We start from the raw sequence: 11,427 nt of genomic DNA on the forward strand, positions 1-11,427 counted from the left end.
TTACTGGACAAAGTGTAAAAACATAGTGTTGATACAAAACAAACAGAAACACAAAAAATAAGGTTTCAAGTGCTAAATTGCATTTTGTCTGGTACAGTTTACTAGATAAAGTGGCAATTCACGTGCACACACACGAGTCGCGATACTGTTTTTCGCTCAAATCTTTATCCAGATTCATGCGCTTTAAAATTATAAATTGCTGGCTATCGATATTTTTATCCCCGTAGACTGAATCTGTATTTTTCATCGTAATTACGAGAAGTTCGTTTCCTTGCGCGAAAGGAGCAGAACGTTGTAATGAAATTCCGCGATCGCTGCGTGTATCTCGTTAAAAGAAATTTTCTCAAGTGGCGATTTTTCAACATTTTATCAAACGGGAATCGATGCAGCGTGTAACTCCGAATAATTTACGTTACGTTAGAAATAAGTATTAAATTCTCCAACGTGCGAGTAACGAAGATTTTTAACATTACTCGCCATTGCTTCATGGTTCTTGCCACTTTTTCGAGGATTTCATTTGTCGAGTTCTATTTTCAATTCGCGAGCCACACAGGAACGCACGTGCGTTGAAATGAATTTTGGAAGACAAAAATGGGAACAATTCGAGATTCGGTTGAATTCATTGCATTCTCCAATGTATCGCGATGAAGTGAATTGCCGATAGAAGTGAATTTTACAAAATTCGGACTATTCTCGCCGCGCTGTGATATTTTTATTGTGATATTCCACGCGTGAATCGAGCTTCGTAATGCACGCAGATTTCAGTTACAAATTATAATAGAGACGAAAGCCACGTTTCTTGAAAAATTATCATTATATATATTAAATTTCTGAAAATAATAAAATCAAATAAATAAATAATTATAAAATAATTATAAATAATTAATAATAAATAATTAATTATAAATAAATAATAATATATAATAATTATAAAATAAATAGTATTATTAAATAAATTATACAAATCAGTTCAACCATTTAAAAAAAAATTTGCCTCCCGCAAATTAGCATGGAATTTTTCTAGCCTATTCGAAACCAACGTCATTTAACGCTGACTGCACCGAGGATTCAAGAACCATCCGCGATCCATGCGTATGCCACGCGTTAACGTTTCAACCATCGGTTAAATCCAGCCGCGTTAGCTCGCAAATCCGAACGAGTGGCGATACACGTCCCAGTCAGATCGATCTCGCCCTATCATTTTCCTCCATGTATCAAAATTACCCAGTTGTGAACCATCGCTCAACTCGGCCACGACTCGTTAGCGATTTCGAATGTTGCGCTCGCTTCGACGCGGGAAATCCATGGGAGATTCACGCGGGGTAAACAGAGTGACACCGACAACAGAGTCGTACGTATCCCGGGGAAAATTTCAACCGCGCTGGGATTCCCCTCGGGACTCTACGAACGCTAACTACGCGGGCATAATGTTTGAATCGCCGGTTAATACGCTGTCTGTGGATACCCGTGACGCAGGTAATTATCACAGCGAGAGAAAGATCCTCGTATGTACAAGGTGGAAAGAGAAGTTTGTCCGTGGTTCGATTTGATGGAGATACATGCAAAGAACCTGCCGCAAAATTGACTTCGACTTTTTGAATTTCATGGTCAAATTTTTTCACGAAACCAAGGAACTATAGGTTGCAATCTAATAGTTTTTCTGGCAAATGGCAAAAAAGTTTAAGTCTTAGCGACCTTATGGTTTTGGACACGTGGACGTCTGTATTACGTAATGTTTATACTTTGAATGAAGTTTGAATAAATTTAATTATTTAGATTTACACTGATGCTGCGACTGATAAATCAAATGTTAGTGAAAAATTATATAAAAATTACGTAAAAATATATTATATAGGTTTTATATAATTATAAATTAATACACATTTATATTAAAAATTATAGTACAAATTTATATTATAAATTAATACACTTTATATTAAAATTATATAAAACTTATGTAAAAATATATTACATAGATTTTATATAATTTTATATTATAAATTAATACACATTTATATTAAAAATTATAGTACAAACTTGTATTATAAATTAATACACTTTATATTAAAATTATATAAAACTTATGTAAAAATGTATTATATAGATTTTATGTAATTTTATATTATAAATTAATACACTTTATATTAAAAAAAAATTATATAAAACTTACGTAAAAATATATTATATACATTTTATGTAATTTTATATTATAAATTGATACACTTTATATTAATATTATATAAAACCTAATAAGATAGTTACATATGTAATATACAATATAATATGTATTATAATATAACATAATATATAATTATAATAAATATAATATATAATATATAATTACGTATATAATGTGTTGATATGTGATTGCTTCAAAATACGTCAACAGATGCCGTATACACTCGGCGCTCATAATGAAAGAGTTAACGTAGAAAGATCGCACGAGTCTCTTACTTTATGTTACTGAATGTGGTGTTCATTCGCGTCGAACGAAGTTCGATGTTCTTTCAACGGAGTTGGAATGTTTGGTCCCGTGGGACGTCGAAAAGCGCGGGAAAAGGTTCACAAAAGTATTGGTCTCGCGAGCGTGGAGCGAGAGTAGAAGAGAAATTTCCGTGGCGGAAATTGCGAAATTGAGAGCTGTTTGATTGGGTTGTGTTCGAGAAACCAATTTTTGAGACGGTGTCTCTCCGGTAGCCTTCGTCCAACTTTTAAATCGTTTAACACTGGAAACGAAGCGTCAAATTTGTACGAAAGATGTACGAGAACTTGAAAAATTTAATCTTCAAATGCCTTCTATGGATCAACATTAAGAAATATCAACTACATTAGTTAAATGCCACTTTCGAAACCGTCCAACTCGTGTCTAAAACAATTTTTGATACAATTAATCGTTTCGAAAGTATTTCAACTTTTACTTTTAGTCCTACATACGTATACTACTTTACTTTACTTTAGTCTTACATACATACATACTCGCAAGGATACGTATGTATGTATATACAGGAACAGCCATTGAATTCGTATGTAAAATAATTTTTGATACAATTAATCAATCGTTTCGAAAGTATCTCAACTTTTACTTTAGTCTTACGTACATATATTACTTTATTTTAGCCAAGATTATATATGTGTGTATATAGAAGACCAACTTGTGTCTAAAACAATTTTTGATACAATTTATCGTTTCGAAAGTATTTCGACTTTTAATCCTGGTAACTCACTAGGGCACGTATGTATATATGTACGTATATACAAGGATAAGAAAAACCCAAACGAAGACAAATGACCCAAGCTGTTTTCTTCCGCTTACGATCGAGAATCGAAACTCGAGTACGTGTACTGCAGGCAGCGTGGCCCAAGTAAAGGAAGAACTTGCTTTCCAATAAAGAAGCAACTGGACGTGGTATCTTCGCGATTTAAATTAGAAAGCAGCCACCACGTTTTGACGTGGCCGAGAAAACAAACTGGCCACTCCCATTTTTTTCAGCGTTTTCGTCCTCGAGCTTGTTAAAACAGCTTGAAACCCAGCGCCGGAACCCGGAACCTCGCCCAGAAAAAACGTATAAACTTTGCAGAACTTTCAACCCTCAACTTTTCTAATAACGTCGGGACGAGATTCTTACCGCCCCAGTTGAGTAATTATACTTTGCGCGCGACGCAAAAATACGAAAGGAGAGGCACACGTTTGAAACTTGTTTTGAAGCAGCTTATTCTCGTTTATTCTCGAGATTCTCTCCACTCGTTCAAACACACCTCGAAACATCTTGTCGTCCGATCTGTCAGCGAGATTCAACGATTTCTGGTGGGATTGCTCGGAAAGAAAATCGAAACAAAAAAGCGCTGCTTCCTAGCCGTTAATAAATTTAACCTCTTGCGCTAGAATGACGTACCACGCACGTCGAAAATTTTTTGTTCCAAAATTGTAATATTTCCTCAGTTTTAAGTATGTTTAAGTGAAACAGAATAGGCAGAACAAATGATAAATTTATTAGTTCGAAATAATTTCTATCCAGCGACATCGTACCGACCGGAGTTCAAAAAGAAAGCGGCCGAATTATTGTGTACGGTTTGGTCACTCGTTATGGTCCGCAATCAGTTGCCAGCGCAAGTGGTTAACCTCTTATCCAAAAATTGTAATATTTTCACAGTCTTAAGTGTATTCAAGTATAACTCAGGCAAAAAAAAAAAGTAATAAATTTATTACTTACTAGTAATTTCTATTCAGTGATATACCGATGAATTCAAAAGGAAGACGAATTATTGTATACGGTTTGGTCACTCGTTATGGTCCGCAATCAGTTGCCAGCGCAAGTGGTTAATGCACGGTTCCGGGCGAACGTCAAACTCGATCATCCACGGCATTGGAGCACAAGCTTGATGATAAAGTTAGCCGAAATTCTCGGGTACCACTTAAGCGCCAAAGTTTTCAATGAAGCAACGCACCTTGGATGGATACATACCGATTAATTGGCCGCGTGACGTACACGAGAATCGCGAGGCCTCGAAAATCAACTGGATACTTTCAGCCTGATTCCCCCGATTCTCCGATCGGTCAATTAATTAAATCAACGTGCATATGTCGCGTCTCTCTCTCTCTCTCTCTCTCTCTCTCTCTCCTCGATTTTGCCACGCCTTCGAGTTACAGCGCGATTTCGAGTTACAATCAGCGTGGAGAGAGAGTGGAACAGACACGTCTGCGAGGGACACCGCAACGCCACAGACGTTCGTGACAAATCTCACGGCTGACTTGCAATTGTAATGTTTAATCAGACGTGTAATTATGTGTACGGGAATTGCGAGCCGTTCTACCTAACAGAGTGAGCGACAGAGACGAACGAAATTTCCCACCGCGTCGAGTCGAGTCGGATGTGATTCGCTCGCGACGTGATTACGCGATTTACGCGTCGCGCAAATCCTCTTTCTACCTCGCCGTTTTCGACTACTTCCACTCACGATCGCCTTTTCTTCGTTACTCGCTACCACCTCGAGTAACGAGACGCATTTCGCGTTTTACGTGGTCATCGAGGATTTATTGGGCCGAGTAAAAAGTAATTTCGCACTTTAATGCAAAAGTGGAACAATTTTTTTTTCCGTACTTTGAATGAAGTTTGTTAAAACAAATGTGTGCCGCGTTGCTCGACCACCTATTGCCGTTTTTAACGCTAGAACTACCGACGATCGAAGCCATAAAAATCGGAGGTATCGAGGTCCAAAAAATTTATAGTATAATGGATAGTTTTGTTTATATATTTTTATATTTATACATTAAAAAGAATTATTAAAATTTTTAAAACACTGTTTTACGCCTATAAAATGTCCAACAAAAATTATAAATTGATCATTTTGACCACTCTGGTAGTTTTAGTGTTAAGGTAAAACCATAATCCCGTAGAACTGTAATTTCTGTGACTTCTACGCGACACGTGATTTTCACAGGCCTCTTTTGAAGTCAACTTTACACTATCAAGAGAGTTCTGTGGAGACCGAAACAAACGACGTAGTCCGAATTTCGTAGTAAAAATTCAATACGTGTCGACTTTTCTCTTTAATTTCAGATTTTCAATAATTTTCGACTGAATAAACAAATATCGCAACTCTTTTCTTTCAATTACTTTACGATACATCACCTTTTAAACACACGCAAGTATTGCCAAATTAATACTGCCAGAAGTTATGCTACCGGAAGAATAAGAAATTACTTTCCACTCAACCTAATAATTAGTGTTCAACGTTGGCCACTTTCTTCGCTTTCGAGGCGCGTTTTCAAGAAATTTTTCTTTCTTTTTTTTCAACTTCTCCGTGTTCAGAGTCTCCCGAGAGTTTGAAAGTTTCCTTAATGATCGTTTGATGTTTCGTAAGATCTTTTCCTGCGACTTTTCTTTCCTTTTCTTTTTTTTTTTTTTTTCTTAATCCCAGGTTTCGCCTTCGTCTGTTCACGTTGGAGTTCCATCGCGAAGCATTCGAGCGCAGATATTTAAGAAATGTCTTTCATATTAATGCCTCCGCGGTGCGGAGGAATATTTGGAACGCGGAATTCTGTTTGATGCCGTGTTCCGCTTTGTACCTAGTTCTGTAGCTGGCGTGTTCGCCGCATGCTTTTGTTCGTCTGCCCCGTTTCTCGGGAATTTCGTAAATTGCAAGGTTCTTGCTTTTAAATGTAGCAACTCCGCCTTCTTGCATTTCGTATGTATTCTTGCATGCTCTTGCGCTCTTTCACCTTTCGTTGCTTGTATTTTTTCACTAACAATAACTATAAAGCGAAGGCAGTGAAAATGTGTATAGTATGCGATAGTATAGTACGCGATTTCTCGATGCCTGTTGAAACGGAATATAAATATCACAGATAAATTTGAAATGAATATAAATATCGCGGATAAATTTATTTCTGCGCTTCAGCGAACGAAAATCCAGAGCACTTTTAATTCTGATAATTCTATTCCCTTGTAATTACTTTATTGGATTCTATTGCCGAGTGCGTTCGCATTTTGTCATAACTTTTTGGGAAAAGCATTTACGAGCATTTTATGGCCCATACGTTTATGTGATATCGTTTTATTACCTTTGTTCGTACGTTCTGTTAACGTCGTTTTTGCGAAAAACAAAATCAGGATATCGTATATCGTTGTACACGTCAATGATTATTTTGTATGGAACGTCAGCCGTGTCCAATCGATTACATACAATTTTAGTTGGAGCTTGAATTTTGTTTTTGTCATAAAAAGCTACCCTCAGAAAACAAATAAAATCATTTTTCAGATCCCCGCTAGTAGGATAAGGGAGAAATTTTTGCAAGATCTCACTGGTTCGTGGTTATCGTCACTATTTTAATACTGTGTTAATAAAATAGAAAAACTTTGGAAAATAATCATTTTAGACGTTTAGCGTGTGAGCTATCTTCAAAAATCAAACAAAAAAAAATTATTCTTCAAATCTCTGCTAATAAAGTAATTTTTTGCAAAGTCTCTGATTCATAATTATTCTAAATTGTCACAATTTGAATGTTATATATTAGCTTTAGTAAAATATTTCAACGAACAATGATCTAAGACATATTGTACATAATGTTCTAGCATATGAGCTATCCTCAACGAATAAATAAAAATTATTTTTCAAATCTCGGCTAGTACAAATTTTTGCAAGTTCTCTAGTTCACAATTTCACCAAAATCATCGCAATTTAAATATTAACAGATTATTAGAAATTTAGTGAAATATTGATCTTAGATATACATATATGGTGTTCTACAGCTGTGAGTCTGCAGAACAAGTGAAAATTATTTTTCAAATCTCCGCTAGTACAAACTTTTGCAAGGTTTCTAGTTCGTAATTCCATCAAATCGTCACAATTTGGATATATAAGCTTCAAATATTTGCACTAATAATAATACAGACTGTTCCACCAAAGCGTCACAATTTGGATATTAGTAGACTATAGTTGAGCAGTCAAATATTTGCACGAATAATAATAGACTGTTCCGCAGCATGTAAAAAGTAGAAGAAAGGATTATTCTTCATTAGAAGAAAAAAAGTCGAAAATATATAAAATTTACTCGTTCAATTTCGTAGGCCTTACTTTGCCACTCACTAAACGACGTAAAACAGATGTTTTCGATGTCAAAACAGTTGTTTCAAACGCTTTCAAACAAATGGATCTTCTTTCTGACTAAGTTACGCTCGTCAACGTAACCACAACGAGTAGCCTCGATGAACGATCAAAATTCTATAATTGAATATTCGCTTTCCTGTCCATTCACACGTCCAACGGAGCGTGAACTTTTCTTTCGTAGCATCACCAACGGCGTGTAGAGGCGCGGAATAATTTTCTCGTTTTCTCGCGCGAGAAGCAGAGCGAGAGAACTCGGAAAGTCGGGGAGTCGGGTTAACTTACGTCGCCAAGTTGGTAAATTAAACGGCGGTGCCGGGCATCCATTCCAACTCGGAGGAACGTGCGAGTGTTTTATCACGGAAACTGTCCAACACATTCCGCGATCGTATCTACGGGGACCAACGGAAGAAGCTTCTTTCAACCTTCCGGTTGAAATCATGAATTCCGTCCACGAGTCACAACCGATCCAGTCTACTCCCTCTCTCCCCCGCCCCTCCTTCCATTATGATTCTCATATTATACGGCGAACGTACACGTCGAGTTATATCGAGCCTGACATCCCTGTCGAGACGTTAGTTAAGACGATTCGCCGCGAACTTCCCTGATAGAGTTACCAACATCGGCTCGATACTACTCGGTTAATCGTAAGTCTCTGGGCGAACTTGGGTGCCAGCTGACTGATGGAGAAATTATTCTGTTATATAATCAAGCTTCAAAGGCTGGTATATAACGTGTGTATATGTGTTGCACGTAGAACACTAGTTACGATTTGAAGATCGGCGGAATATCGCATTGGTTATTCAGCGATATTTATTTGATCGTATTCAGGTTAATTAAATTTAACTGTTTAATTTCGGACGTTCAGTTGGACGAGAGTTGAGCGAATTTAGTTAATGATTAACGATTATAGTTGATGTAATTATAGAATATTAATCACGATGACTGATTGTCGAATAATCAGTAATCTCTGATTAACGAATGGGAAATAATCGGGGGAAGGTTAGCAGCTTTGAATGTTTAATCCTTCAGTCAGAGTCGGGCGAAACGTAATTTAATGATTAACGATTATAGTTAACGTAATTATAGCGTAATCAGAATATTAATCACGATGACTGGTTTGTCGAATAATCAATAATCTCTGATTAACGAATGAGAGAAATAATCAAAGGATATAATAAACAAGGAAAATTATTCGAGATACCTATTAATTAAAAAGGTTAATTAGATTTCATTAACTGAGCTTTAACCCTTCAATCAGAGTTGGGCAAAACGTAATCCGATTAATGATTAACGATTATAGTTAATATTAATGAATAAGAGAAGCAATCGAAATCATTAATCATGAAATGACTACTTTTGATTTTAATTATGGTTGTATCATAATTCACGTAGTTTACTTCTGTCAACAATACTGTGTATATTTTGCAGAAACTGCACATCTATTAATTACATTGTTTTCATTAGGATATTGATGTTCAACAAATTTTCCAACAATTATCTGTACGAAACTTCAGGTCAAACTAAACGCTCCAAGTGTTAATTATTCAAAGTAATTAACGATTGAACGACATATCGTCGTTCGATGTAGGAAAGGATCATCTACCGAAAGTTATTTGAATTATTCGAGATACCTATTAATTAAACTGTCGTTTAATACGGAAGAAAAAAATTTAACAGAAATCAGAGAGCCGATCCCTCCGATCGACGGTTCAGAAATTTAACGATAATTTCCACTGTTTGAACGAAGTTGCCGAATCGAACTGACTGAAAAAGTTTCGAAACTGGCGGATGGTGCGCTATTCACGGACAGGCGAAAGGGGAGAACAAAAAAAAAAAAAAAAAGAAAAAAGGAGAGACAAAAGAAGTTAATTCAATATCGAAGCTGAGTTTCTTTCAGATCGATTCGACCTCGTTCGACAACCTCACAGCTCTGTCGTTGATTCGTGTCGTATCGTGTCGTGTCGAGGAGAGCGATTCGTTCGGATAATTCGAGCTTTAAATAAAGCAGCGCAATTTGACAACGGTGATCCACCCTTGTTTCCAAGCGCGGCTTTCGTTTAATGGAGGGAAAGCGCGTTACTAAGTAGTCGAGATCCTTTACGTTTCGTCGTCCTCGCATCCTGGACAAACGAGCTGCAAGGCACAGGACATTATTCGCCTGAATAAATTTTTGTAACGATCGATAACGAATGTTTCGGTTATTTAAAAAAAAAAAATATCTCAAAGGATAATATGAATTTCACGATTGCTCGAAAGATACGAGTATTTTTGTTATTATTAATTATTATTGACTTTTGCTCAGACAGAAACTTGATTGTATATATCCAGCTATTTTAATTACTACCATTTAAATTGATTCGTATGTAGAACATTCGGACATATATTAAAGATCGCTTGTTACTGAATTATTTTCTAAAAAGGAAACAAAATACCTCGTTAAACGAAATGAAACTCTCGCTAAACTTTCGCGAGAAACAAGTGCAAGTGTGCTCATATATTTTCAAACGTTTCGGGCATAATTAGTACGAATCTATTTATTTTAATTGTTATCATTTACACTGATTTATAGAATATTCTGATAATGCTGATGGTGCATCGTACATTTTCAAATATTTCACATTATATTTATAATTTGAACATAATTAGTTACTCTCGAAATCATTACTGAACGAAACTCTCGCTGAACTAAACTTTCCAACTGACCTAGGTCGCGCGAGAGAGAAACGAGCTAGCGTGCTCACGCATTTTCAAATATTTCGTCCATAATTTTATCGTCGATCGATCGGGACACTTTCCTCTCCATCATCGACGCTCGTGCAAGCGTCGCTGGCAAAGCGACGAAATTCATACGCGCGCGCGTGTCGAGATTGAAAATGCTGGACAAATAGATCGAACGCGATTAAAAATTGAATTTCCACGGGGCGAATCTCTCGGCTATTCCGGCTCGTTCTCGCCGTAGCGAAAAAAAGGTAGAATCGTCGAATTTCCTTCTGTTATATTGTTTTCCCCCCTCCCTCCCTCCCCCTGTCCATCGAAGCTTGGCAGTTTTCACGGCAACGAATTGATGGGAGAGGATGGAGGAGAGTGGAAAAAAGCGCGACACGAGAAGCTAGAAAGCTCGACAGGTTTTATTATTTAATCGAATTCGTCTCGTTCCCGGCCCGGGACAAGTTGTCACGCGAACGATGAACGCGTCGAGAATCGCAAATCGTCCCCGGGCGGCTTTTTGCTCCCGCTCGTTTCCATACTCCACTTTTTGTTGCCTTTTGCCCGTACTTCGCGACATTTCGCGACACGCATCGATAACCGCAGCGTCGCCGTTTCATCTCGCCGTTGTTTTTCTAAAGAGAAAACCAACGCTAACGGAAGATTCGATGCCAGGGATTGAAGAGTTAGGAACACGAGGAGCTAGGCCAGTCGCGATAGAGATTCGCGGAAAAATTTGGGGGGAGGGGGGAATTGTCTAGCCACATCGTGCGCTGGATATAAATGCCGCGGGAGTTTTCGTTATCGAACAAAGGCCGATTGGATTTTTGAATGATTGAGTGAAGTGGTTTGAAGATTGATTGATTTAATGGTTGACTGAAATAATTTCAAAATTGACTAATTATTCACTGACTGAAGTAATTTCAAGATTGACTGATTGGTCATTGACTTAAGTAACTTTAAGATTGACTAATTGGTCATTGACTGGAGTAACTTCAAGATTGACTAATTGGTCACTGACCAAAATAATTTCAAGATTGATTGACTAATCGTTAATTTGAATAATTTCAAGATTTAGTAATTGGTCATTGACTGAAATAATTTCAAGACTGA

The 11,427-nt window shown here is 36.9% G+C and overlaps 1 protein-coding gene across 1 annotated transcript in view; it reads right to left on the bottom strand.

The window, feature by feature from the left end:
- The window catches only part of LOC122529236, a 348,092-nt gene that overhangs the window by 67,977 nt on the left and 268,688 nt on the right, over positions 1-11,427 (bottom strand). The window lies entirely within an intron of this gene.

This window comes from Frieseomelitta varia, unplaced genomic scaffold (assembly GCF_011392965.1).
Source record: "Frieseomelitta varia isolate USP_RPSP 00005682 unplaced genomic scaffold, Fvar_1.2 scaffold_281, whole genome shotgun sequence".
Classification (NCBI taxonomy): Eukaryota; Metazoa; Arthropoda; class Insecta; order Hymenoptera; family Apidae; genus Frieseomelitta; species Frieseomelitta varia.